This window comes from Rhipicephalus microplus, chromosome X (genome assembly GCF_043290135.1).
Source record: "Rhipicephalus microplus isolate Deutch F79 chromosome X, USDA_Rmic, whole genome shotgun sequence".
NCBI lineage: Eukaryota > Metazoa > Arthropoda > Arachnida > Ixodida > Ixodidae > Rhipicephalus > Rhipicephalus microplus.
In genome coordinates, this window is record NC_134710.1 from 415,726,131 (window position 1) to 415,751,569 (window position 25,439).

Genomic DNA, 25,439 nt, shown 5'->3' on the forward strand with positions numbered 1-25,439 from the left:
GTGATAGAGAAGTGGAAGACCAGCTTCTGCTCTTTGCAAAAGGCTGCGGACCACCAGAAAACAGTGCACAACCGAGGTCAGTGCTCCAGCACCGTGAGTGCCTCGGGAGAGGACGAGACAAAATGCCCTTCATAACAAGCTTCGGTGGATACTGTGGCCTGTGTCAACATCCAATTGCGGCTGGCGTGTGTGAGGTCTTCTACAACTTCGATCACATCCTAGTCCCGGGCAAGATGAAGGCTAATGACTGAGCGCAAGATGCGGCTGATGGAAGCACACTTGACTGCAAGGCTTGGCTTGCTATTAGGACACTGAGCGCAGGTTGTAGTTTTTTTTAGTTTTGTTTTTCAATGGCCATGCTAGAAAAAAAAGTTGCATCTTTGTTATATTTCTGTTGTTTTTTTTTCTGGTGAATAAAATTACCGCCTTTTGGTTGGTCCCGGTCGTTGGTTTCAGTTTCCAATCTACGCATGCCAGGTGGCACTTCACTTGCATGCGTGATTTGAAACGAATTACTAAGACTCCCGAGTCGATGTGTAAATAAATAGTGTGTATGACAAGCTTGGAGTAATGTAGGTACTTTCTACGTCACTTTGCGCCAACGTCCCCTTGCGCGAGCTTACTTGATTGCCTGACGTTTCTAGGTTTTGGCTCGTACCCACTGCAGGTGACTGACAAGTAAACCGGTGGTGAATGTAGTAGAGAAAATAGAAATTAAAATGTTGATGAAGCCCGAATAAATTTTCAGAGCTGGCCAAACCACCAGGCGCAGGGCCATTAGTGTGTCCGTGCTTCTTTGTCTTCGCCTTGGCGGCCAGTGGCGGGACACGACAAAATGGTGATAAGAAGAAGCAAGTTTTGATTTCGATTTTCAACGCGTTTTTGTCTTCTTTTTATTTGGTCTTGTCAGCTTAGTGAAGGCTGCTTTACTGGAGATTTTCACTTACGCTGATATCTTTGCTGCGCTTGGAACACCTTTTCTTTATTCACTAATGTTCATTTCTAGTAGATCTACTGGTTCTATTTTTGAGAATAATTTGCTTCAAATGGCATCTGTCATTCAAAATCCAGTGTGTTTTGCGAAGACTGGCGGGCCACACATCCAATCGACAGATTGGAAAGTATTTTTTCATGCTTATGCGGGCGCACTCAGAGAAGAGGCTCCTAAAGCTCAGCGTCGCAAAGGATTGCTGCTTAACGCGCAGGGACCCGCTGATTGGCGCAACTATTACACACTTGACGCAACTAACGCATCGTCGACGTCAGCGCCAGTGTATGTGCTCGAAGACGCTATTGCGTTATTCGACGCACATTGCGTTATTGCGTTATTCGACGCACAAGGACACCAAATGTGACAACATCCCCATGTTCAAGTTTCAAGAAAGACGACAGCTTTTGATCTAGCCAGTCGCCGACTTTATCACCACGTTTTCGGCTCTAGCCGCACTGTGTAGTTTAGGCGTGCTAAAGAAAGATTTGATCCGGTACTAATGGCCTGACCACACGTACTCGCTTCAGCGCCTCAGCGCCAGGACTTCGGTGCGGGGTTGCGGCCTTTCCCAAAAAAGACAGTGGGCAAGCAGCTTAGAGAAGCCACACGTCCTCTCTCTTTAGATGAAAAGGATACGGCGCTGCGTCATAAAGCTGTAGGCGTTCGCAGCTGCAACGAATGCGTGTGGTCAGGCCGGAACTGTTTCCCGCCATGGCTACGCAAAGCGTGAACTGTCAGCTTCGGCAGAGAAATATGTCTGTATCCTTGTATGAAATTATTTTAAATGTCCTGGGAGAAGCAATTGGTTTGCTCACAATTCGAGCAGTTCGTTCCACATTCTGATCAGGAGCGTTCTGCCACTGGGTCTTGTGGTAGCTCTTCCGCTTCACATGCTTCAAAACGCCGTCAAGTGGGCCATTCTGTACCAACAAGTTTATTTTCAGAGAAAGAAACAAGATTTTATCCCGTCACTGAAGTAATTATGGCATTTTTGACTCCTCGTTGCTTCCACTGTAGTTCACCTAGTCATTTAGCAAACTAGGCGCAATGTCCGGCTTGCGAAAGCACTTGTTCAGCGTGCGTCAAGATTGGCCATTACTAACCGGGCACAACGCGTGTCCTGCATTCCTACCTGACGCAGCTTTTTTGTCTACTTCAATGAGCATGCTCGCCCACGTCCTTACGGTGACTGTCTTAGACGTAGATGCCATCCACTCAGCTCGGTAATCCACGCAGTTTTCAAATTGACCCCAAAATTTACTAGACGTCATTTGTGGCAGCAGTGCTCCTAACTCAATTTTATGGACGTTACATCTGTCATCTAATGAAACAGCCGTCACTGAAGGTTGCCGTAAAATATTCTTAGGAGCCATCCGCTGAATTTCATTTATTTAGCAGTCTTCAGAGCTATTATTCTCGCGAGCACCAGCATATTATATCATGTGATCGATTCTGGTGTTGCTATACACAAGTTACTTTTGGCATCTTTGCGCAAGCCAAAACATTTGGATATTTAAACATCTGCAACTTTTCAACATATGTGTGTGTGCAAAATATATACATGAATATAGCGCCATTTCACTGCCTGCTACCTGATAGAAATTCTAACATGGTCCCCTATCATCCGCACGCTCCGCCTAACGCCGATTGCCATGGTACATGGCATCTGCTAAATTTCGATTAAGGGTGTCATGCTTAGTGCAAGACATACGGTAGTGTTTACGAGATATCTAGCAACGTATGTGGCGAAGCAGTTACTGAGTCGAAAACTCAGAAATCACTGCTGGTTATTAAAGTCAAGGGTTTCAAGTTTTACTGTAGCCAGCTGTAGTAAACAGATGCCAGCAAGTTAGTAAAATACGCTCGAAACAACCTAATTCATGCGTTGCCAACTGTATAATAGGTTTTTATAACTTTTCTGACCATACAAATACTATAGGTAGCGGAATAACCGCCCCTTTGTGCACTAGTGTGCATGGCAGCCGCGAATCTGGCACGTACCACAGGATGCTAAACCCTTTCTGCTTTATCGTTCACGTGCTGGCTGCGTGGCTTTACCTTCAGCTGATTCCAACCACCTGCACAAGTTCAGTATATACCGGCAACCAGGATTTTAGTGCCGGCGTTACAAGTTCATCGAACTCAAGTTTCTTCACTTTTCGTGAAGCCATTCAATCAAACAAACCGGTGCCTGCGCATGTTCCCTGCTGAACAACTCCTCATCACGCGGACAGCCTCGATGCTGTAAGACCAACATCACCGGCAGTGATCTGTGTGCTTGGCAGCAGCGCATTTCGCACGTACCACAGGAAGCTGAACCCTTTCTGCTTTATTGACTTTATTGATATGTGGGATTTAACGTCCCCAAACCACCATGAGATTATGAGAGACGCCGTCGTGGAGGGTTCCGGAGATTTCGATCACCTGGAGTTCTTTAACGTGCACCCTAATATGAGCACACGGGCCTACAACATTTCCGCCTCCATCGGAAATGCAGCCGCGGCCACCGGAATTCAAGCCCGCAACCTACGGGTTAGCTGCCGAGTACTTTAGCCACTAAGCCACCGCGGCGGGGCCTTTCTGCTTTATCGTTTAGGTCAATATATACATGCCTACCTGTTGCTTCAGAAATTATAACAGCTTTTTGATGCTGCTGCCATGCCCACAAATATTTCAAAACTTCTTATGAATATTTACACATTCCAGGATAACCTTTTGGCATGTGGTGACATTGAACTAACCTTGGACTGACAAAAAATAATTGGTTGATGCAGTTGCTTTTAGGACAATCCAGTATAACTATATCAATCAACATTTTTCTATAAAGGGCCAAATTGAAAGTGACATTACCAAATTAAACGACCGTATACAGAATCTAGAACGTCAGCTGCCTATTTCGCTTTCATTAAAAATGAAGTAGATGAAATAAAATTATTCGTAGCGAAGCTTAAAAAAGCTATGCGCCTCACATCGCGAAGAAATGAAGAGCTTAAAAATCAAAGCAGGAGAAATAACCTATTGTTTTATGGTATTGAATAACCCGTCTCTGACACAAATGAAATTCAAAGCAGTCCTATTCTAGAAATCTTGTTTTTAAAAAAACTATGAGTTACGGTCAATGGCACAGAGATGCGTCATAGACTAGGTAAAAATCTGCTATAAAGTCTCCATTTAATAAAAAATTGCTAGACTATCAAGAAAAAACATCAATACTTAGGAAACGTTTTAAACTAAACAGATCGTTTGTTTCAGTCACTGAAGATATTTCTTCCGGCGTTACAGAAACCCGGAAGGAATTTTGGCCAACTGTGACACATGAAAAGAAAAATGGTTCAAAAGTTAAGCTGGTATGTGATAAGCTGTACGTAGACGACATTCTAAATGGTTGGCATGAAACCAACAATAATAGGTTCAATATTTCGAAGCAAATGACAACAAAAACTGAATACTCAACATTTATCTGTCCTTAACGTAAATTGTCGTAGCATTGTAAACAAATATGCCCTGCTTTAAGCCTTGTTTAGTGCCCATGAACCGGATATTGCTGTGCTTACAAAAACTTGGTTAAGTGATGACATATCCGACAGCGAATTCGTTTTGAAAAACATGTGCTTTCGTAAAGATCGAGAAAGAAGAGGAAAAGGGGTCGCTATATTATTTAGGGCACCCTTAAAACATGTAAGAAAGTCTGAAGTTTCAGGAGTTGAATGCATTTTTTGCACTACATATGTTAACAGAATATTGATAGAAATGTTCACTTTTTATGACACCAGAACTCTGGGCTACACTAAAGGCTCTAAGCTGTGAATATTTCGCGAAAGTATGTTTGTACTAAATGCGACTGACAGGCAACGTTGACGTCAAATACTTTGTACTATGAGTGATGCGCATCTCCTACTGTTGCAATTAGACTACAATAAATAACTTACCGATTTGGGACGGAAACAGAAAATCGAGACGTTTCGCTGCTTAGAAAAACTATATTTCCTCCACACATCAAAAGTTCATGAATTTTTCAATCATGTACACTAGTTATCTTGCCATATGTTATGAGCTCTCGCAACTATTCAATCATTTTTACCGTATAGCAAAAAACGTACGTAGGTGTTCAATATCTAAAACAAATAGCAGCCAGTTCTTCACGGTACTGTTGTAAGGCAGCGGCTTCACGGGCTCAGAGCTCGGGAGTTTCTCGACTGCGCTGCCACTTGGCTTGGGCCTCTAGAGCATCCATTTTAGCATATTCTCCGGCTTGATCAGCCATCTCACTTGCCAACTCCCGTTTGTGCTCGTATTTAGCAGCCACCTCAGCATTGACATAAGGTTGCTAACTACAGCCAATGCAAACTTCTTCGATGAACATACCGCTCAATTGCTGGATATCATTATGCGGCCATGATTACTTCTCTGCCGGACGTTCCCCGCTGTTCTTATAGTTTCACGCCAGCAAGCACGCCAATCAATGCCCTTGTTTTCTTTTTGTCTCTCTCTCTCTCGTCGAGGTTTGTTTCATTGCCCTATCAGCTGAGGCACTGACTTTTCCTGTTTCAGCCTAGCTAGGGTGGCTTAACTGAGAAGCCGTTTACCCCTGTTCGCGAATGGTCGAAATGAGACCTTCGACCCAACCACTCCTACTACAATAGCCTTGAAGTGATGTATATTAGAATCTTATCCCTGCAAAATGCTATTTTCTTCATTTCTTTTTCTGATCTCCTAATTTTTAGGTGTAGACTACGTGCCGGATTTTTGAGTAAAAACCAAAAGAGGGTAGGCGCCAGACGAAGACGTGGCGCTATATCAAAAGCAAGCACTGGACTTCAGCCACGAGAACGTTTTCTCTGCAGTTTGTAAGTACCTTAATGAAAATAAAAGAATTAGGCTTTTGAGTGCGTGATTATTTTTTTCGCAAAAAATTCTAACGTACACAAGAGTTTTGTTTCAAAGTAATAATTGTCTGATCTGAACGAGTGATAAACAACTATTGCACTCTTTTTGTTCTGCCTATGGTGTCTTTTGTTTTTTCTTTCTTTTTCAGGTGGTTGATTTCTATACTGAATAAAAAATCTTACTGAATCAAGTCATCAATTCTTGGCCGATCCCCATGAGTGGGTACGAGCCATAGCTGTGGAATCATCATCATCATCACGTCAAAAGCAGCCACCATGCAAGACGTTGCGAGAGAAGACACGGCGATGTAGCCTTCAAGCCCTGGCTGGGAAGTCATAGCGACAGATAATGGGGACATCGATTCAAGCTTTACCGATATGATGGATTTCAGTCTTCAAGAGGTCGAAGAGCTGCAGCTACCGCCAGCGCTCGACGACGAGGGCCTCCTAGCGCCCGCAAACAGCTTGGAGAGCCTGTAGAGGAAAGCCATTTAGCTCCGAGTGACGAAACTGCCTTGATCGAGAAGTGGATGACCAGCTTCTGCTCTTTTCAAAAGGCTGCGGACGACCAAGAAACAGTGCATGTCCCAGGTCAGTGCTCCATCACCGTGACTGACTCGGAAGAGAACGAGGCACAATGCCCCTCGTAACAAGCTTCGGTGGACACTGTGGTCTGTGTCACCGTTCAGACGATCGCTAATCTTACGGCTGCCATGTATGGGGCCTTCTACATCTTCAACCAAACCCTCGTCTCGGACAAGATGAGAGCTAATGACTGAGCGCAAGATGCGGCTGATGGAAGCACACTTCACTGCATATTTAGACTTGCTTCAAGAGCTTTGAGCTCAGGTTGTGGCTTTCAGTTTTGTTGTTGAATAGCTATGCAAGGCAACTAAGATGCATCATTTGTTATGTTTTGTTTGTATTCGGTTATTAAAAAGTATTGTTTTGTCGTGGGTTCCCGTCATGGGTTTCACTTTCCGCTGTACACATGCGAGGCGACCCCTCACCTGCACGCATGTTTTGGTCCGCTTGCTAGGCCCTCCAAGACGTTCTGTAAATAAAGTAGTGTATTGACGAGCTTGCGAGTAGGTGCTTTCTTCGGTGCTTTGCGCCAACACCCTCGTGCCCTGGCTAGCTTGATTGCCTGCTCGTTCGTATGTGTTGGCTCGTATCCGCTACGGGATACTTTCGAATAAACCAGTGGTGAATGTAATGGAAAAAAATGAACCTAAGACTTTGATGAAGCAAAAATAAATATCCTGCGCTGGCCTAAACACTAGACGCAGCGGCATTCCTGCGTCCATGCTTCTTTGTCTTCCGCGTAGGGGGCAGTGGTGCGACACAACAAAATGACGTTGAGGAAAAATTTTAGTTTTGTACTACGAGCTTCAAGGCGTCTTGCTCTTCTTTCTTTCTTAGTTCTTGTCAAATTAGTGGCCGCTTCATCACCTGTGTTCATTGTTCACGCTAATTTCTCTGCTTCGCTTGGAATGCCTTTTCTTTGTTGTCTAACGTTAGTTTCCACTAGTTCTACTGGCTTTGTTACTTGGCAATTATTTTTTTAACATGGCGTCTGTTATTCGAAGTCCCGTGTTTCTTGCGAAGCCAGGCGGGTCACCCATGCAATGGTTGGAATTGAAAGTATTTTTTATTGCTCATGCGGACGCTGTCGGTGAAAAGGCCGCTAAAGCTATGTGTCGCAAATCGTTGCTACTAAATGTGCTGGCACCCACGGGGTGGCGCCACCAGTACACGCTGCTTGCCACTAATGCATCGACGACGCCAGCATCGGTGCATGTGTTTAAAGACGTTAACGCATTATTCGACGCGCATTTCAAGGACATGAAAGTGACTACATAACCAGGTTCCAGTTTCACGAAAGACGACAGTTTTCGTGTGTGCCCATTGCCGACTTCATCGCTTATTTTTAGGCTCTCACCAAACAGTGTGGTTTAGGCGTGCTCAAGAGAAACTTGATCGGGTACTAAAGACCTGACCACACCTAGCCGTTGCAGTACGTCAGCGCGTCGCTTTTTTACGGGGCATCGGACCCTCTCCCAGTGGACAGAGTGGGTGGCATTTTAGCTTCACCCCACGTCCTCTCTCTCTCTAAATGCAAAGGGCGTGGCACTGCGTCAAAAAGCTAGGCGCTGACGTGCTACAACAAATGCGTGTTTGCCGGCAATGCGTGGCTATACGGGCCCTGCAGCTTCTGCTGAAACGTATGGCTATATTCTTGTCAGAAAATATTTCAATCGACCTGGGAGGAGAATGCTCGCTCACAGTTGGAGCAGTTCGTTCTACATTCTGTTGAAGAGCCTTCCGCACCTGGGCTCTGTGGTAGCTCTTCCGTTTTACATGGTCAAAGACGCCATCAAGTTGGCTATTGTGCGCCGAGACATATCGTTTTCAGAGAAACAAACAAGATTTTAGCCTATCACTGCACTATCTGAGGCAGTTTCCGACTGCTTGTTGCTTTCGCAGTGGTTCTGCTACTCATATAGCAAATTTTTCATACTGTCTGGATCACGAAAGCACTTGTTCAGCGTGTGGCGAAATTGGCCATACTAACCGGTCTGCAACTCCTCTCCTGCATTTCTTCTTGACGCAGCTTACTTGTCTACTTCACCGAGCATGGCAGCCTAGATCATTAGGGTGGCTGTCTTAGACCTAGATGGCCTCCACTCCACTCGGTAATCGCGCGTCGTGGTTTTTGTAGAGCATGTGCTCTTGTCAATGCTAGCCGATACTGGTGCCTCGATATTCTTACTTTGTGCTGAAGATTTTCCCGATTTTTTTCCTGGCATTCGCTTGACGAGGTCCTACTTTCATTTTCAGAAATATTCTCAGCCGTCTATGAACAATTTAGGACGCTTCATTGCTAGCTAACGTTTCTTATTGTGACCCCAACGCTCCGCTCTTGTTTGAGGAACCTCCGTGTGGTAGATCACTTCCTGGAAGTTACACTATTCACTTTTTGGGTATTAGCTTCTGTGACACCACAATGTCCTGCTTTCCCTCAACTTCCGGCCTATCTCTGTTGGCCATTTAAGCGACTCTTCGTGTTGCTTCTGCGTCAGTGTCCACTACTTTCCCTTAAGTTTCTCCTCCTGTGTGTGCTCCGGCTGCACCTTCCGCGCCACCACCCCATTAACAGCGTCTCCATTTACTACGTGTTCTTGACCTGTTGATGTTTCTCCGCCAATTTGCCAGTTCTTTTTTAGTGTATTGAATTTGTGTCTCTGACGGATACCACTGGTGTGTTCTTCGTGCGTGCTTCCACTGATTCTGTGCCCCCCGTGTTTCTACAGGTAGTGCTGCATCTTCTGTGCATGCGCCTCCTGCTTCCACTATTCTTCCTGCAGCTGCTCTTTGTGCTACGGCGATTAATCTGCCAGTAGGACCTACTCCAGCTGTGCCAAACTCTCCGCATCTGCTCCGCCCGAGACAGCGCCTCCCGGTCGCGGAAAATTTCTCTGTACAGGGGAGGGGGGTCTTTCCAGCTGGTGTGGCTGATTTTTCGTGCAATGCTTCTCCGCTCAGTCGAGACCTCAATGTGGGAGAGAACCGACACGCTTTTTCACAAAGTCACCGATGCACCGACTCAAAAACGAAAGAAAACTGCCCGTTCGTCAGATTACGTGACGTGGTTTCAGTGTGCTGCCTTATTTGTGATAGTGTTCTTTAATTCCTGTGAACTGTGCTAGCTTAATGTTTCATTCTTACGGAAAAGTCGTTCTACTGTATGATGTTCTTGCTGCGTGCAAGGAACAACCTGTTTAGTATGCATAAGTCAAATGTCAAGTAGCTAGGAAAGATTTTTTTTTTTCGAGGAGGGCATGGTGTGTCCTGGTTTTCGATTTCAGTTTCCGCTGTGCGCATGCCAGGTGGTGTCTCACTGGCGTGCATGTTCTCTACCGCACCGCTCGGTTCATCAAGGCGTTGCGTAAATAGACTGTGAGACGATCCTTCGAGTCCAATACAAAACTTCTTCAGCACTCCAAGCGAACAGCGTCGTGCCGTAGATAGCTGGCGTCTACACCGACCGTGTCGGCCACCTGTGCACCCAAACATCTTCGTCTTTGCCGGAGCCGCTAATGGTGCGACACCACGAATACATTGTTGTAGCAGCGACATTTGCATGTCAACAATACATTTACTGTGCTAGTGTCCTCTGAGACACGTGAACCTTTTCCAAGAGTACGATAAGTATGGCGAAGTTATTGCACTTTTTTCTTATAGTGTAGCTTTTGTAATCTATTTAGTAGAACTCAGTCGTTTCGCGCAAATTCACAGATTCATAGTATTGTCTTCTCGGGTTCGCAACTAATTCCAGTTCTCCATAAAAGAGGCCAGGTGATAAACACGGCCGAGTACGGCACTCAATTGCACGAAACATCGTGTCGTATCCTCCTGGTTTCATGAAAGATTGTTTTAAACCACACAATTAGTACATCTCAGAGCAAGGCTACTGCTTTTTGGACATAATACATCGTGAGCAAGGCGGTTTGCATGTTCTACCCCTTCCTAATGAACTTATTAAGATCCAGTGATTACGGTTTCAAATGGAATAAGGAATTTTGTCTCTCCGACAAGAGTCAGTGAAAAGAAGAGACCATTCAACGCAACTTGTAATGACTGCCTAGTTAAAGCATCGCATTATAGCAAGAGCTCACGCTGTGCACACAGCTTTGTCGCTTCAAACAAAAGAGATTACCATACGACGCGCCAGCTCATCTTGTATTTAAGTGTGAAATATTACAACATCAAAATGTCTTGAATGGCTAGCTATCTATCCGCACACTCGCTGCATGTAAGCCATTTCCGAAGCCTTTCTCGGGCACTCCCAGGGCGTGTCTTGTCTCGCGGATATCAAATTTCAGTTCTGAGTCAAAGCTAAGTCGAAACGCGTAAGAAGTTCTTGCGCCTACACGTTACTCCTTCTGAATGCTACCCTCATTCAATCCCCTATTGAATGTGAACGAGGCACGGTTAAGAAGAACAGGTTTGGCTTGTTAGTACACAAGCCGTACATGTCATAGCGCACGCTGTGACAAGTATGGAAGGACAATACAAGTGCTAATAGCGCGTCCGTTGTCCTCATTACTTTGTCTGGGTTAAAATGTTTGCTATGCCATTTACCTTAAGGCACAGTCCCCATATCTTTGTGCCTACTCTTGTTCATTGAAATGCTTTGAAATAACTGAATGCAGGAACAGCGCAACCTAGAAGTAGTTACTTCTTAACTACGGAAGCAAAAAAAAACAAGGACACCGTAGTTACGAAGTAACTACTTCTAGGTTGCGCTGTTCCTGCACTCAGTTATGTCCTACCAACTTGCCCAAGCTTCCACGCTTCATAGCTTTGAAATAGAACTGATAAATGAATGAGTTATTTCATTAGTTCTGTGCTTCTTATTCAGCATGTAATGACGCCTTCATAGCACATAGCGAACAAAGCTTGGGCTATTTACAAAAAATATTCAGGCGGCTTCAATTCGGGAAAGCTATCAATGCACTAATCAGATGCCCTTATTCGTCTGGTGATTGCGCTTTCATGTGCTCACTCACCCGAAACGAGCATTACTTCCACGGTCGCGCTGAAATGCAAGCACCATTAATAGCACTGCTGTTGTGCGCTAACACGGCTGACAGAGAATGATCGACTAAGAACATTGGTTGATATGTAGGGTTTAACGTCCCGAAACTACCATATAGTTATGAGAGACGCCGTGGAGGGCTGCGAAAATTTCTACCACCTGGTGTTCTTCAACATGCACCTAAATTTGAGCACACGAGCCTACAACATTTCCACCTCGATCGCAAATGCAGCCGCCGCAACCAGGATTCGATCCCGTGACCTGCGGGTCAGCAGTGGAGTACCTTAACCACTAGACCACCGCGGCGGGGCCGACTAAGAACACGTATACTGTTAAACTTTACACCGCGTGTGGCTACAGTGAGCATTATCTTGCATATTACGTTCCGAAACCCCCATATTTTTATGGGATACGTTGTAATAGCGAGCTGGTAAAACTTCGACCATGTGGTAATTTTTTTTAACATTCACTGACATCGAATTGTAGCAGGACCTCTAGTATTTTGCTTCCATCGAAATGCGACTGCTGCGGCTAGGATCGAACCCGCGACTTTCAGGTCGGTAGCCGAGCACCGTAACCACTATACCACCGTGGTGGACTTCCCTACAGGCATATACTGTGGTTTTGATACGTACTACAACTTGGAATCAACACGCCATCTCTAAAAGCCCTCCCATAGCCCTCTCCGCGATGTAATGTTCTGATTGTCGGGGTCGCGGCAGCAGCAGTGTGTGCCATCACCTCGCACAGCGGCAAATATTGATATAGCCGCCTGGAGTTCAATCGCAACACAACCAACAAAACAAAACGCCTCGATAATGACAGAGAGCTTTTCTGATAAAAATCTGGAGAGGCAAATCAAAATTTCACTGGTAGACATTTCGGTGCAGTGCCTCAGTGATGACTTAGGCGACAACGTATGACTCTCGCTGGTGTTTGCGCTCTCCTAGGCTCACTGCCAAGGCGCAAGTTCTCCCCTTTTTTTTTAGTTGCCCGGACTATGAGGTTTGAAAAAAAATAATTTTGTCGGCTTTGTAGAAGCAACTGAGGGCTCTATGCAGGATGGGCTGTGTTTCGCGAAACTCAAAATATTCCCGAGCTCTGGCGACACCTGTCTATGAACGAGCCAACTGGATAAAAAAGTCAAATCATGCAATGAAACTGTCAGAAACTTTTCGACATGATATTGTTTTGAGGCACGGAGTGTTTAAACTTAATTTGAAGCCTATAACACTTGCACTAAGCCTATTTTAGAATAATCAGCATGTTTGTCTCTGAGATTAATACTAGCAGAGCATCTTACAACATCGCGACAACTGCTAAATCTGAGGCCACGTGTCAGCGTGTACGTTCAAGCGCGCTGCTCGGCCGGCGCGCGCTATCTGTTGTCATCACGTGTAGCCAGCTAGTTAGCTATTTGGCTGAATGGTGTGCTTCGTAAGTTAGGCCATGACATGCTATGAGCAAGCTAATTACGCCATTACATGGTAAAGCCTTGGTAATTAGGCCACGTCTTAAGAAGACCGTGTTGATGAATCCTAGAACTGGGCTAAACAATGCGTGCTAGTTAACGAGCTAAGTAATCTACGCCAATTAAGTCGCCGTTAACTATGAGCACGCAAAGTAAAAAATATGCTAGTTAGCCCTTACTATTATTAGGGCAATTAGTATTATGATAATCAGGATTACGTTCAATAGCTTCATACTGATCGATTTCTGTTAATTGCGCCTGATATATTTGAGTTTTGATAGAAACCATACTAAAGAAGACAAGACAGCTAAGTATATTGGGTATTAGCCTCAATCAATTATTTCAAAGTAGAGTCAAAGCTGCTGCGGTCTTCACTTCAAAGCCGATCACGCGCATCAGTATACAGCCAAGCTAAAAAGCTTTAAGAAGCTAGGTTATGATAAGCTTCCCATGGCTCCGGCTTTGCACAAGTAGTGTAAGCCTACCAAATTATTTTATGTGCAAAGAAGCTGTCGGTTATCGTTTACTGCATCAAACACTTGACAACCACACCGGAACCATTACAGTCCCGCGTTGAGCTTGGGCCTTCTCAGAATCGACGAGTTTGTATCCGAGTTCACTCGTCAATCAGTTTGATGGACAGACGCCTATGGTGAAAATTGGGTTCGCCCACCACGTTTGCTCTTGCCGAGGAGCAAAACTCACGTCGAGCGGCACAATTTATCTATCAGCTTTATCGCGCAGACTATGCAGACATGCACGCAGAAGTAAAAGTGATATCACCACACGGCTACAATGTTTCGCATTCAATTTCACCGCACTCACGACTTTGCCAATCACAGCTGCGTTGCCAACATGATGCGAGTGCCCCTGGTGGCCACCTGTCCTTATGATTATCTGCAATATTTTATATAAGCGAAACGAGCAGCTAAAGAGCGCTCTGTGTGCTCCCTTGCTGCCTTCGAGAGTGGAAATTACCACCCTGCAGGTGGAATGAAAGAACCTGTCCGAAAGAGGACGAAGGCCCACGAACACGACGGTGGGAGGTACGTGTTGAGTTGGCAAAAAAGTAGCGCGGCAATCACGCTGACATCGCTGCTCTGTTAAAATATTGACTTAGTGCCGACGCTTACGTGCTCGCACATGGTGTTTCTTTGATAACTGCTGCAAATTTCCCACATGCATGTCCAACACCACGGGCTTTCTTATAGCCATTCTTATCAACGCTGCCATCACGCGCTCCTCACTGTCTTCATTCTATGGCCAGAGCAGAGCAAGCTCGGAGCAAACTCGTCTGCCGATTGATTGATTGATATGTGGGGTTTAAGGTCCCAAAACCACCATATGATTATGAGAGACGCCGTAGTGGAGGGCTCCGGAAATAACTCGTCTGTCGAGAAGCTCGGGCCATGCTGCATAGCACTCTGAGGAGAACTTAACCCTTTTATAACGAGAACTTTCCGGAACGCCTAAACTTAATAATGCAGATTTGCTACTCATGCAGTTCAGCTTCGAAGGTTATTTTGAACATTCGTAAGCCATTTCATGGAAAGAAAAATGGTAGGTGTAACCTTAAGAGACAAGAAGAAAGCAGAGTGGATTAGGGAACAAACGGGGGTTAAGGAAAGCATAGCTGAAACTAAGAAGAAGAAATGGACATGGGCCGGACATGTAGCGCGTAAACAGGATAACCGCTGGTCATTAAGGGTAACTAACTGGATTCCCAGAGAAGGCAAGCGGGTTAGGGGGAGACCGAAGGTTAGGTGGGCAGATGAGATTAAGAAGTTTGCGGGTATAAATTGGCAGCAGCTAGCCCAGGACCGGGTTAACTGGCGGAACATGGGAGAGGCCTTTGTCCTGCAGAGGACGTAGTAAGGCTGATGATGATGGTGATAATGATGATGATGATGATGATGATGATGAAGCCATTTCAGCCCCACCAACAGCTCTGGCCATGACTTTGATGGCCCACCCTAGTGGCTGCCTGGTGATGAATGTCGGTCCCACTCCATACCTCGAAGTTGTGAAAGGTTGGACAGCAAGCAGGAAAAGGAAAGTGTACGAGTGATGTGAGTGCCAAAACGAAGCTATTCATCAGAAATAGAAAAAAGTACGTATTACAAGTCGTATATCTTGGACAGCTGAGGTATCACCGCACAGCGCTTATCAACCCCCTCCCCCCCTCTGCAATGTCAAAATTATCTACTTTCTTGGGTATCATGCCAGAGATATTCACTTGCAATCCCTGTTATTTTTCGGAATTCATTTTCAGTGATAGTGTGAACGTGGTTGTGTAGCGTACACCATTATAGGTTCAGATTTACCAACATGCAGTTCATTTGTATGTCCCCATGCTCTTTTACGGTTGTTTCCCAAAAAGGGGTGATCTAAAAAGTTATTAACGTGGTTGCACGTATCAGTAACTAAAGGCTCCGTGCTCTATAGGGTGGACAGAAAGAGAAACGAACTGTTTACAAGAAGATGGCAACAAATGCAAAAAACGCTAAAAAACACATATCTGTATTTAGGTACATCGTACATACTTGCAACCAGTTTCCCTGAGTACAGTAGTGGACAGACGAAGGTGACAGGCCCAAGGAGCAGCTTTGCAGAAACACGCAAATTCGTGAGGGGGCACGAAGGCAGCATAAATACCTTGAGTTGGGCTTTAAAGAAGGAAAGTTCGAGTTGCTTGTCAGCGCTGCATGCTTGCACACAGCAAGTGCACCAGCTGCAAGCTGCATGACTTTTACATACGCAGTGTATTTGGTATACGCGCCTGCAGTACTATGCATGTCGATACTCCACACACACAAGATTATTGCTCAAAAAAAACCACGAAGATGAATTGTTTTTCCTCCCAATATCTGACAAAATGTCCATACGAGCCCACCACAATCATCTGAAATGTTCACTTCTAGCGGTGCATGAGGGTATGATTAACATTGAAAAAAAAAACCACAGCCAGGATTAGGTGAACCCATGTTTTGATTTGCTTTTATTTGCTTGCTGCAGTATAACTTTTTATGCTTTTCAGCTTCTCCGCAGAGATAGCCAAACGATGACGCAATGGTAGTACTAATACTTCTAAACGGCATTTCTTGATGACTTCACAAGCTCTAATCACCAAATAAACTATCCCAAAGAGAGTTTAACATTCTCAACAAACTTGCAGCTGCACAAAACAGTTTATTTGCCCAGATATTTTACTTGCTGGAAATGTATAGGCATACGAAACGTGGCATGGATAATTCGTCCCCATGAGTACATTCTTTTGACCACCCATCAGTCATCGCCCAGGGGGCGCTTACTGCCCTGGAGGTGATGTCGAGAAAGCAGTGAAACTGGGGGCGGGTCATTTACGACACTTTTACACAATTCCTTTTTTGTTGAGGGGGGGGGGGGCTGTGGCCCCAGAGCTATCACGCATTTTTTGGTTCCCTAAGTTTGGAACATTCTGCATAGAGATCAAAAAGGAAATTTCGTTGTGTGTCGAAAATGGGTTCTGCGAGAGTGCATATATCAGAAATGATAGGTAGAAAAGACTTGCTCATCGCATACATGTTATGTAAAAAGTAAAAACTGCCTGCAACTGGATATATGGCGATAATAAAATGCAGCGCATTTTCTGGAACCTTATTTTTTTAACAAGAAGAATGATTCTAGTATATTATACTCACCGAAATTTGTTCGAGCGAAACGGACTTTCCTGTTTCTTCATATTCCAGCTACATTCCTGCCTCCAAAGATCGCAGAATGGAATTCTAGCCGCGGCTGTCGCATTTTTGAAAGAGGCCCAAATGCTGTGTACCCATGTACTTCGATTTAGCTGCACGGTAAAGAACCCTAGGTGTTTTTAGTTTTCGTAGCCCTCCTCTACGGCGTTCCTCATAATCCTGTCGTGGTTTCCTGATGCTAAACCTAAAGAATTATTACATTCTTGTCTCGTGAAAAGAACACATCCAACTTTTAGAAGGTGTAATCTATGTTAGTAATCTACAGTTTAATCTTTTGGGCACATTCGATGTGGCATCCACGACACTAACACTGTGTACGCAAATAGAATGATTGTACTAATTCATTCTTAAGAAGTATAATCCAGAAGAGTCGATATCTGACCAGTTGATTCAAGTTATCAGGAGAAGGTCGAAAAATGAAGACGCTAAAGAAGGAAGCAAGTAAGTCTTTATCACGCTCCGTGTTTTTGCTGGCTATATTCTTAAGGTAAAATGAGTAGTATCACCCAAAAAAAGTTGTCAATAGCAAAAGCTTGCAACACAATCACAAATCGCTAACAATTATTTTAGAGCAGAAAAAGATTCAATATGAAAATAGGCTGTATGTCAAAGTTCGCAGAACGTAAATAGGTACGCACATTGGAACCAACAATGCCAATACATTTTTGGAGCAGCTATGAATAATTTTTTTCTTTCCCGGATATTGAAGCCTTTTAAAATAAAAGCTGTTATGAGATCACAACAAATGCCAATCGGGCGCTGTAGGTTTGCGGCGCCGCCACTAGTGTCCGTAAACACTATCGTGCGAAATGAAAAAAATCCAAATAAATAAAAGACACCCAGGACCAAACAAGAATTTAGCGGGAGCTCTCTGCGTGCAGCCTAGTACTCTACCACTGAGCTACGTCATTGCTTGAAACTCCGCTACCCACTAACTCTACGCCGTCTTCATGTCGGACATAAGGAATTGCATTAACACGTGCAATAAAGCACTTCAGAACAGTAATGTAACAACCAGGCGTCACACAGAGCGGGATTGGCGTAACGAGTTGTTTGTTCACTGATTGTTCAAAGCCACTACAAAAGCCTCAGGCACAATTTTTTCTGGTCGTAAGCCAGAGTGTGCACATCACGCCTTACATGTGCGTGTACAACGCTTTTCCTAAGAGTTAAAAATTATGTCGCATTGCATGCTTCGTCACTACACAAATTATGAATATTTATGGTGTAGTGGGTAACGTGAAAGTGTATCGGCATAAGCTGCCCCGACCACGTCCATAAAACTTTCTAGTAAGGTCACTCTTTCACCTTTCACTGGTACTGTTCTGTGCCTTCCGCGCAGGCCAGGCGGTTTCTTATAGTAGACACATTAAATTTAAACAATCAATCAAATCAATCAATCAAACTTTATTTCAGGAATGCATACATTTACATGAATAAAATTCTACAGTACAGAGGAGGTCCCGAAGTTGGAAAACTGTCGGGGGGACCTCCGTTAGAGAATAAGTCAAGTGCGATAACAATGCAGCAAGCAGTGAAAAACACTTTGTACGAATTAAACAAAGAATGGTTAAAAATTCATAAAAACAAGACAAGAAAAGTTCTGTGTAACAGCAAGTGGTATAGCAAGTAAAAGAAATACTAAAATAAGGAGTAAGGCACGACGGAAGAGTTTAGAAAACACGTTTTGTGATTAGGTACTCTTTAAATATTTTGCGAAACGAATAGAATGTGGGACATAACTTTATTTCAAGTGGTATGTTGTTCCATACGGATACACCTGTAAATTTAAGAGTTAGTTTTCTATAATTGCTACGCACTTTAGGAAGAAGGAAATTGTGACAGGCTGAAAACCTGGTGTTATTAGTATTGACAAGACGTTGTGCGGATAGCCCTGAAACACATAGACCATGATAAATGAGGCGGTATATCAATATAGCTAACTTTAGAGTGAATAAAAGATTAATTGGAAGCACGGAAAAATAAATAAAGAGTGGCGTAGAAGGCGATTGAAATGGAGCGAAAGCGATCAGACGTAGTGCCCGTTTCTGAAGATGTAGAAGGGCTCCAGGTGAGTAGTATATGTATTACCCCAGGATGAAATGCAATAGGAAAGATGGCTATGAATATATGCATAGTATAATGATAAAATAATGCGTGACTGAAAATAAGGGCGGGCTTTAATGAGAACATGAATGCCAAAAGAAGCTTTTTTTAATATTGAGAGTACATGATAGTTATATTTCAAATGCTTGTCTAGTATTACGCCTAAGAACTTCACATGATCCGATACAGAAATAATATGGTTGTTAAGAGATACGGAAACTGGTGAGGGAAATGTGTTCTGTGCGGTTGAAAAAACCACAAATGTAGTTTTAGAGGGATTCATATAAACATGATTGTTGACACACCACTGATAAATTTTACAGAGATCGGAGTTTAAGCTACTTTCAAGTTCAGCAGTTGTTTTCTTAGATGTAAAAATAGTAGTGTCCTTGGCGTAAAGAAGACAGTTAGTATGGTTAAGGGAACTAGGTAGGTCGTTAATAAAAAGTAGGAATAGAAGAGGGCCTAAGAGTTAACCTTGAGGGACGCCCATGGTAACTGGCTTAGCAGATGACGCAATGTTATTGACGTAAACTACCTGTGAGCGATTTGTTAATTGCGAATGAACTGCAAAGCGGGACCCACAATTCCGAAAGATTCAAGTTTACACAGAAGGATCCGGTGGTTAATTGTCTCGAAAGCCTTCGTGAGGTCAATAAAACTGTCCAAGTAAATAATCCATCGTCTATGGATTGTTTACGAAGCGTTTTTTTCTTCTAATTTGGTCAAACGGTCGGCCGAAGTCTTTTTCTGCCATGTCAGAAATAAGTTACGTGCATCTATCAATGTCACTTTCTCATAAGTATTATCCAAGTGCTAATAACTTGCCTGTCATCAGCGTTTCAACAGGAAATTATTAATGTCTCGTGTCCTCTACAGAACGCACACATACCGATATAAGTAATAGCACTTGAATAGCAGCCATGCTACACGTTGCAAGACTAGCATTACTCATACTCAGGCCTTACGTTTAAAACGAATGTGTTTTGCACGATCAAAGTTTTATGAAAACATTGAGAATTCCTTTAGAAAAAAAATAACTTACTGCAATTATTTCATTACTTACAAAAACTTGTAAAAGTGCATGAACATAGAATGATGCCGTGCACTGCGAAGAAACCGTGCTTGACTTCAATTAGTGAGGAAGACGACGATGTTCTGTAGCACTGTCTGTGTTAGATCAGTTCATAATTTTTCGCTATTTTACCCATTCTAATAGTTTGTATTGCTTGTTTATGCTTCGTACTCACACCGTGACGACCTAGAGGTCCCCACCCAATTGTAAAAGCACGTAAAACGAACTTCTAGATGGCCTGTTGCTCACCCATCATGGCACGGAACATCGCCGCCAGATGCACTCGACGCCGCATCTATGGCAGCGGTGGCAACTACTACTCCTGGAGCTTCTGTAGAAGGAACTATAGACCATGACCCTGAGAAAAAGTGACTACAGGACGAACAAGACGGCTGCGATCATTCGAATGAAAGTGCATAGGATATGGACCAGGCATTCTTCACAGTTCTATCCTACAAGAAGAAAAACACCTACTGGCGTTCCTGTTGTCTTCAGGCCTACCACGGATGAAAGGAGCTTATGGAAACTCAGCCCTAACACTGTTGGATCAGCCGTTGTAACGTTGGCTCAAGAAAAAATAATTAACTATCACCTCCACAAGGACGGAAGCCTGATGGTCACCGTGTCGACGCTGCCGGCCGCGAAACGTCTACAAACAGTGACTGGAGTAGCAGGCGTACCTGTGGAAGCCAGGATTCCATACTCTTACACAACGAACAATGGGAAATTACAAGATGTCCCTCTGAGTTACTCAAACGAAGACTTACAAGACTATCTACGGGATCAGAGCATCGTGTCGCCAAGAAGACCCACCACCTACACACCTGAAGATGGCGGCAAGGTCAAATAGGTACGTCGTCCATCTGTTATTTTGGAATTTGCCAAGGATTCACCACTACCTAAACGAGTTACGCTTGAGTTCTGCAGCTACCCGGTGTCCTAGTACGTCGGGGCTGCTGCACAGTGTTATAAATGCCAGAGGCATGGTCATATAATGAGACATTGCAATGACCCAGTGCGCTGCAGAGTCTGTGCTGGTCCTCATTCACGCAAAAAGTGTGCCTCAAGAGCACAACCTAAATGTGCTAACTGCAGTGGTCCCCACTCTACCTCATATGGAGGGTGCCTTAAAGAGAGGGCTGCTACAGTTGCACGCTCGTCGGAGCGAGCACAAGGGAAACCACCAAGGCGCAATAAACCACTGCCTAATCTAGAACTTAATTTCACGAATATGAAAGACTTCTCTCAGGAAAGACCATTACAAAGCTGAAAGACATCTGGTGACCCGTGCGCTAATGTGAACAAAAGGAAACGCGGGAAGGCGACTAGCACATCGCATCTTTCAAAACCACTACAAAGCGTCTCACAAGATTCATCGGTTGAGTACAGCCGTCACCAGTCTGAGCCACCGCAACACGACAGAGGGATCTGCAAAAGGCAACAACAAGGAAACACAGGCCAAGATTTTGCACGCATACTGATTCCGATGCTGTTGGAAGCTCTCAAAGCCCTTGTCCGCGGAAGTCTTCGTCAAGAAATCTCCCAGAAGTAAAGCAATTCTTTCAATGGAGCCGTAGGTGTCCACGTCTTACTCTCCACAGGGGCGTTCTTCCTCACAGTAGTAATCATGGCTTCCCCAATGACATCTTCCCCTGAACTGATCATTCACAGAATCTTCCGCACAGGCATCATACTCCAGTGGAACGCTCGCGGCCTTCGCTCGAAACTCTCACACTTCCGGCGACTGGTGCAAGTATACCTATTCCCCTTCATCGTCATTCATGAATCGTGCATCGACACAAGTTTTACAGTGAACGGATACTATTTTCAACACTCAAAGCTACCTGGCAGAATTAGCAAATAACTCATCGGCTTTCGTAAAGACATTCCATCGACATGCCACCCCACTGCGACAACGAATATGTGTGTGCAAAAACAATAGGTAAACAGGAATACACTCTCACCAAAGTACACCTGGAACCAGGCAGGTCTTTGGACGCTTCAAAGCTTCAAAACTTCATTTCAAGAACACTTTCCCCACACATCAATTGTAGAGACTTCGATGCCCACAATGAAATTCGGGGTAGCTCACGCACTTGTTCTCGAGGAGCTATGTTTGCAGAGCTGCTCTGAAAACATTCAATCAAACTTCTAAACGACGGTCCCATCGCTTACCTACGAGGCACCACGACTACCAGCAGCATTGACGTGGCCTTCGCAACAAGTTCAGTCGCTCGCAAGTTTGACTGATGTACCAACTAGGCAACGCGTAGAGTGATCACTACCCAATCATGATATCAGCTGCTGGTGCAAATATGACATGAAGGAGAACCGTCATGATATCCACAGGTTAGAATGCATACCAAGACGTAGCTGGAAACAAAATTTCTGCCGCTACAAAGGAGGATGAATTACTCACTCCGATGGCTCATTCCCTAAAAGAATGCACACACGTTTCAACTAAAAACAACAGATTTCCGTCAAATGTTGAGGAGTTTGCAAGGCTGTGTGCTATTTGCAGGCAAGCTGAACAGAGGAGTTTAGAAGACCTCCGATCCTGCCGACGGACACAGCGTCTATTCGGTGCTACCTGGATAAACGTAGCTGGCAAAGATGGCGTGACTTTGCTCAACATTAGATGTTCGTCAAACTGTGTCCAAAATCTGGCGGGTTTTTAACGGCATGCGCATGTCATGTCAGCAGCTTCCCCCTTTCACCGCACTCTCGCTGCATGACCAAAAATCCCTCAAAGAGCTCTCAGAAGGATATTGTGCACTACTATCAAAAAATTCAATGCTCTGGACCTCATCTGCAGGTAATCAGTCTGGCAACTCATGGGCGGCAGTTCCACCGCTAGACATACCTTTCACAATTGAGGAACTGAACACTGCTATCGGTGAGTCAAACAGGCGCACATCACCTGGTTATGAAGAAGTAACCTATGAGGGCATAGCAAAGTCACCCCACCCGTCCCGGCTACAACTCCGAGAACATTTGGATTCCTCGTGCATGACTGCAGTGGTCCCCGTTGAGTGCAATCTGGCTAAAAGAGTGCCCATTTTTAAACCTAGTAAGCAGACAAAAAGCTACGCCTCTTTCTGGCCTGTCGCCCTACTGAGTTGCGTGGGCAAACTCATGGAGTGAATGATTTACAAACGATGAACGTGGTTTCAAGGAAGCCGCACCGAATTTCCACAAGAAATGAATAGGTTCCACCAAGGCAGGTCGGCTATCGACAATGTCATCGCACTTGTCTCTTTTCTTAAAAAGTACCTGTCCGCAGGTCAAATCGCAAAAGCCGTATTCCTTGACATAAAGACAGCTGTTGACTCAGTCTTCAACCATGCGATTCTCGCAACCATGGACAATATTGGCCTAGGAGAGAATCTGTACGAATTGATTGAGAACTATCATAAAGAGCGGAAAATATATATGAGCATTCCAATCGGTCCCACACAGTCCTATACAGTAGAGAAAAGCGTGCCCTAGGTTTCCATGCTTAGCCCGCCTCTTTTCAACACTACCCTGATACACAAAACAAAATCCCTTTCTCGAGGAGTACACATCACTATTTACGCCAAAGACAACTGTTTCTGAAGCGCTTCGAGGTCACATTACATCACCAAACAGCGACTTCAAAAAGCTTTTTAGAACATATCCACACATCTAGTGCCCTGAGGCATGCACCTTTCACCAGAAAAGAGCACAGCCATTGCTTTCACGAGAAAGAAAAATGAGCAAGTATGCACTACTCCTCGGTGAAGGGCCGCTGACGTACGTACGTTCTCAAAGATTTCTGAGAATCATCAATGACAGAAATCTTTCCTAGTCTTGTCAGGTAAAGAATATTCGAACTAGAATAGTGGCAGCAACTCAACTCTTCAAATTCATGGCTGGAACACGATGGGGATGTACACGCCACTCAATGGTAGTGCGTGAGAAAGCATACGATGAAGGAACATTACCCTATTGGCTACAGGTGCTTCACCGATTATCCCCAGTAATCGGGAGAATTTTGCAAGCCACACGCAACCGCTGCCTCCGAATATGTCTAAGACTCCCGAAAAGCTCATCAGCATTGGGAAGTGTAGTGGAAGCAGGATGTCCCCCACTGGATGTCATTTCTATGCAAGAAACCATGCGTACTCACCTTCGACATGTATTACAAGGTAAAAATCACTTCCTGTACAAAGTTCACCTAACGCACAGCAAGTCTTTGTTCGGTCAAGCTAAGCAAATGCTGCAACTCTCCTCTGTTAGTGAGCCACAAAAATTAATGTCTGAAACATTGTCTCCCTGTACACTTTTGGCCTCTAACTATAAAACAAGTTGCTGGCATCAATGGGACAAAGAGACAAAGGTCACAGGCTGTGCTGATGCAGACTACTCTCCACTTCTTAGCCGAAAACTATGCTCACCACTCGCATATTTACGCCGACGCCGCAACCACTCAGGAGACTTCCGCTTATGGACTTTATATCCCTTCTACAAGACAAATGCTATCCTGGTGACTGCAACGGAAGACATCCTCGACAGCAGGAGAAACTCATAGCATCAAAGAAGGTGTCCTTTACAACTTGCGCCAAACGCCGAACCGATGGGTAATTTTCACCGACTGTAAGGGAGCACTAAGATATTGTTCAGCCTCCTAAAAAAAATTACACCCCGTTTCATTCGACATAGCTTTCCTACATCACCTGAATGTTACCGCAGGGAACTCTATCACATTTCAGTGGATATTGGCTCATTGTGGCGTTTCCTCCAACGAAAAAGCAAATGAAGTAGCACGCAAAGGTCTTCGACATCACAGTTACAGACGAACCTATTTAGGTAAATTAAATGCTGCTCAGCTGGCTAAAAGAATTGCGTTTGAAGTAAATAAGAAACGCTGGAACATTCCGACACATCATTACGCCTTCCTTCACTCATTCGACCCCTATATGAAAACAAGGCGCTCATTGAAAATTCCTCGACATCTGGAAACGCTATACCATCGTTTACGTCTAAACAGTTCCTATGTTAACAGCCTACGGTACCGCTTCGGCCACTCAGTGAGTCTGTATTGCAACAACTGTGGCTCCCTCAAAACTGTTGAGCATATCTTGTTTGAGTGTAGAGTGTATGCAGATGAGCGTGCGCCTTATAAAGATTGAATGCGTTCTATAACCGCGAGAACTTTCTTCCTTGATTGTGATTTCGGACCTTTAGCCTGCCCCACTTCATAGAGGCGTGCACTGAAACTTTTGTTTGATGTACTTGTGCAGCATCGGTCAGCTATACAAGCGGTAGCTATAGCTTGACACCACAAAAAAAAAAAACATTACCGCGCGTCCTCATTCATTGATCAAATAAGTGGCATTTTCCTTCCTTTTTTGTTCTATCTTTTATATTTACATTTTGTCTTTTTTCTCTCTCTCTTCCTACATCTACTTGCAAAGCTTAATCCCCTTCCCCACGCAAAGTAGCAAATCAGCGAATTTTATATGTGGGCTAACGAAATTCTCGGCTTTTCATTAAAGAATTCTCTCTCTCTCTCAGTTATTGAACTATTGCGACAAGACATTCCGTGTT

General features: G+C 44.4%; 1 protein-coding gene across 1 annotated transcript in view; it reads right to left on the reverse strand.

Moving 5' to 3' along the window:
• The window catches only part of LOC119161893 (tachykinin-like peptides receptor 86C), a 705,859-nt gene that overhangs the window by 301,020 nt on the left and 379,400 nt on the right, over positions 1–25,439 (reverse strand). The gene's annotated exons all lie outside the window — the stretch shown is intronic.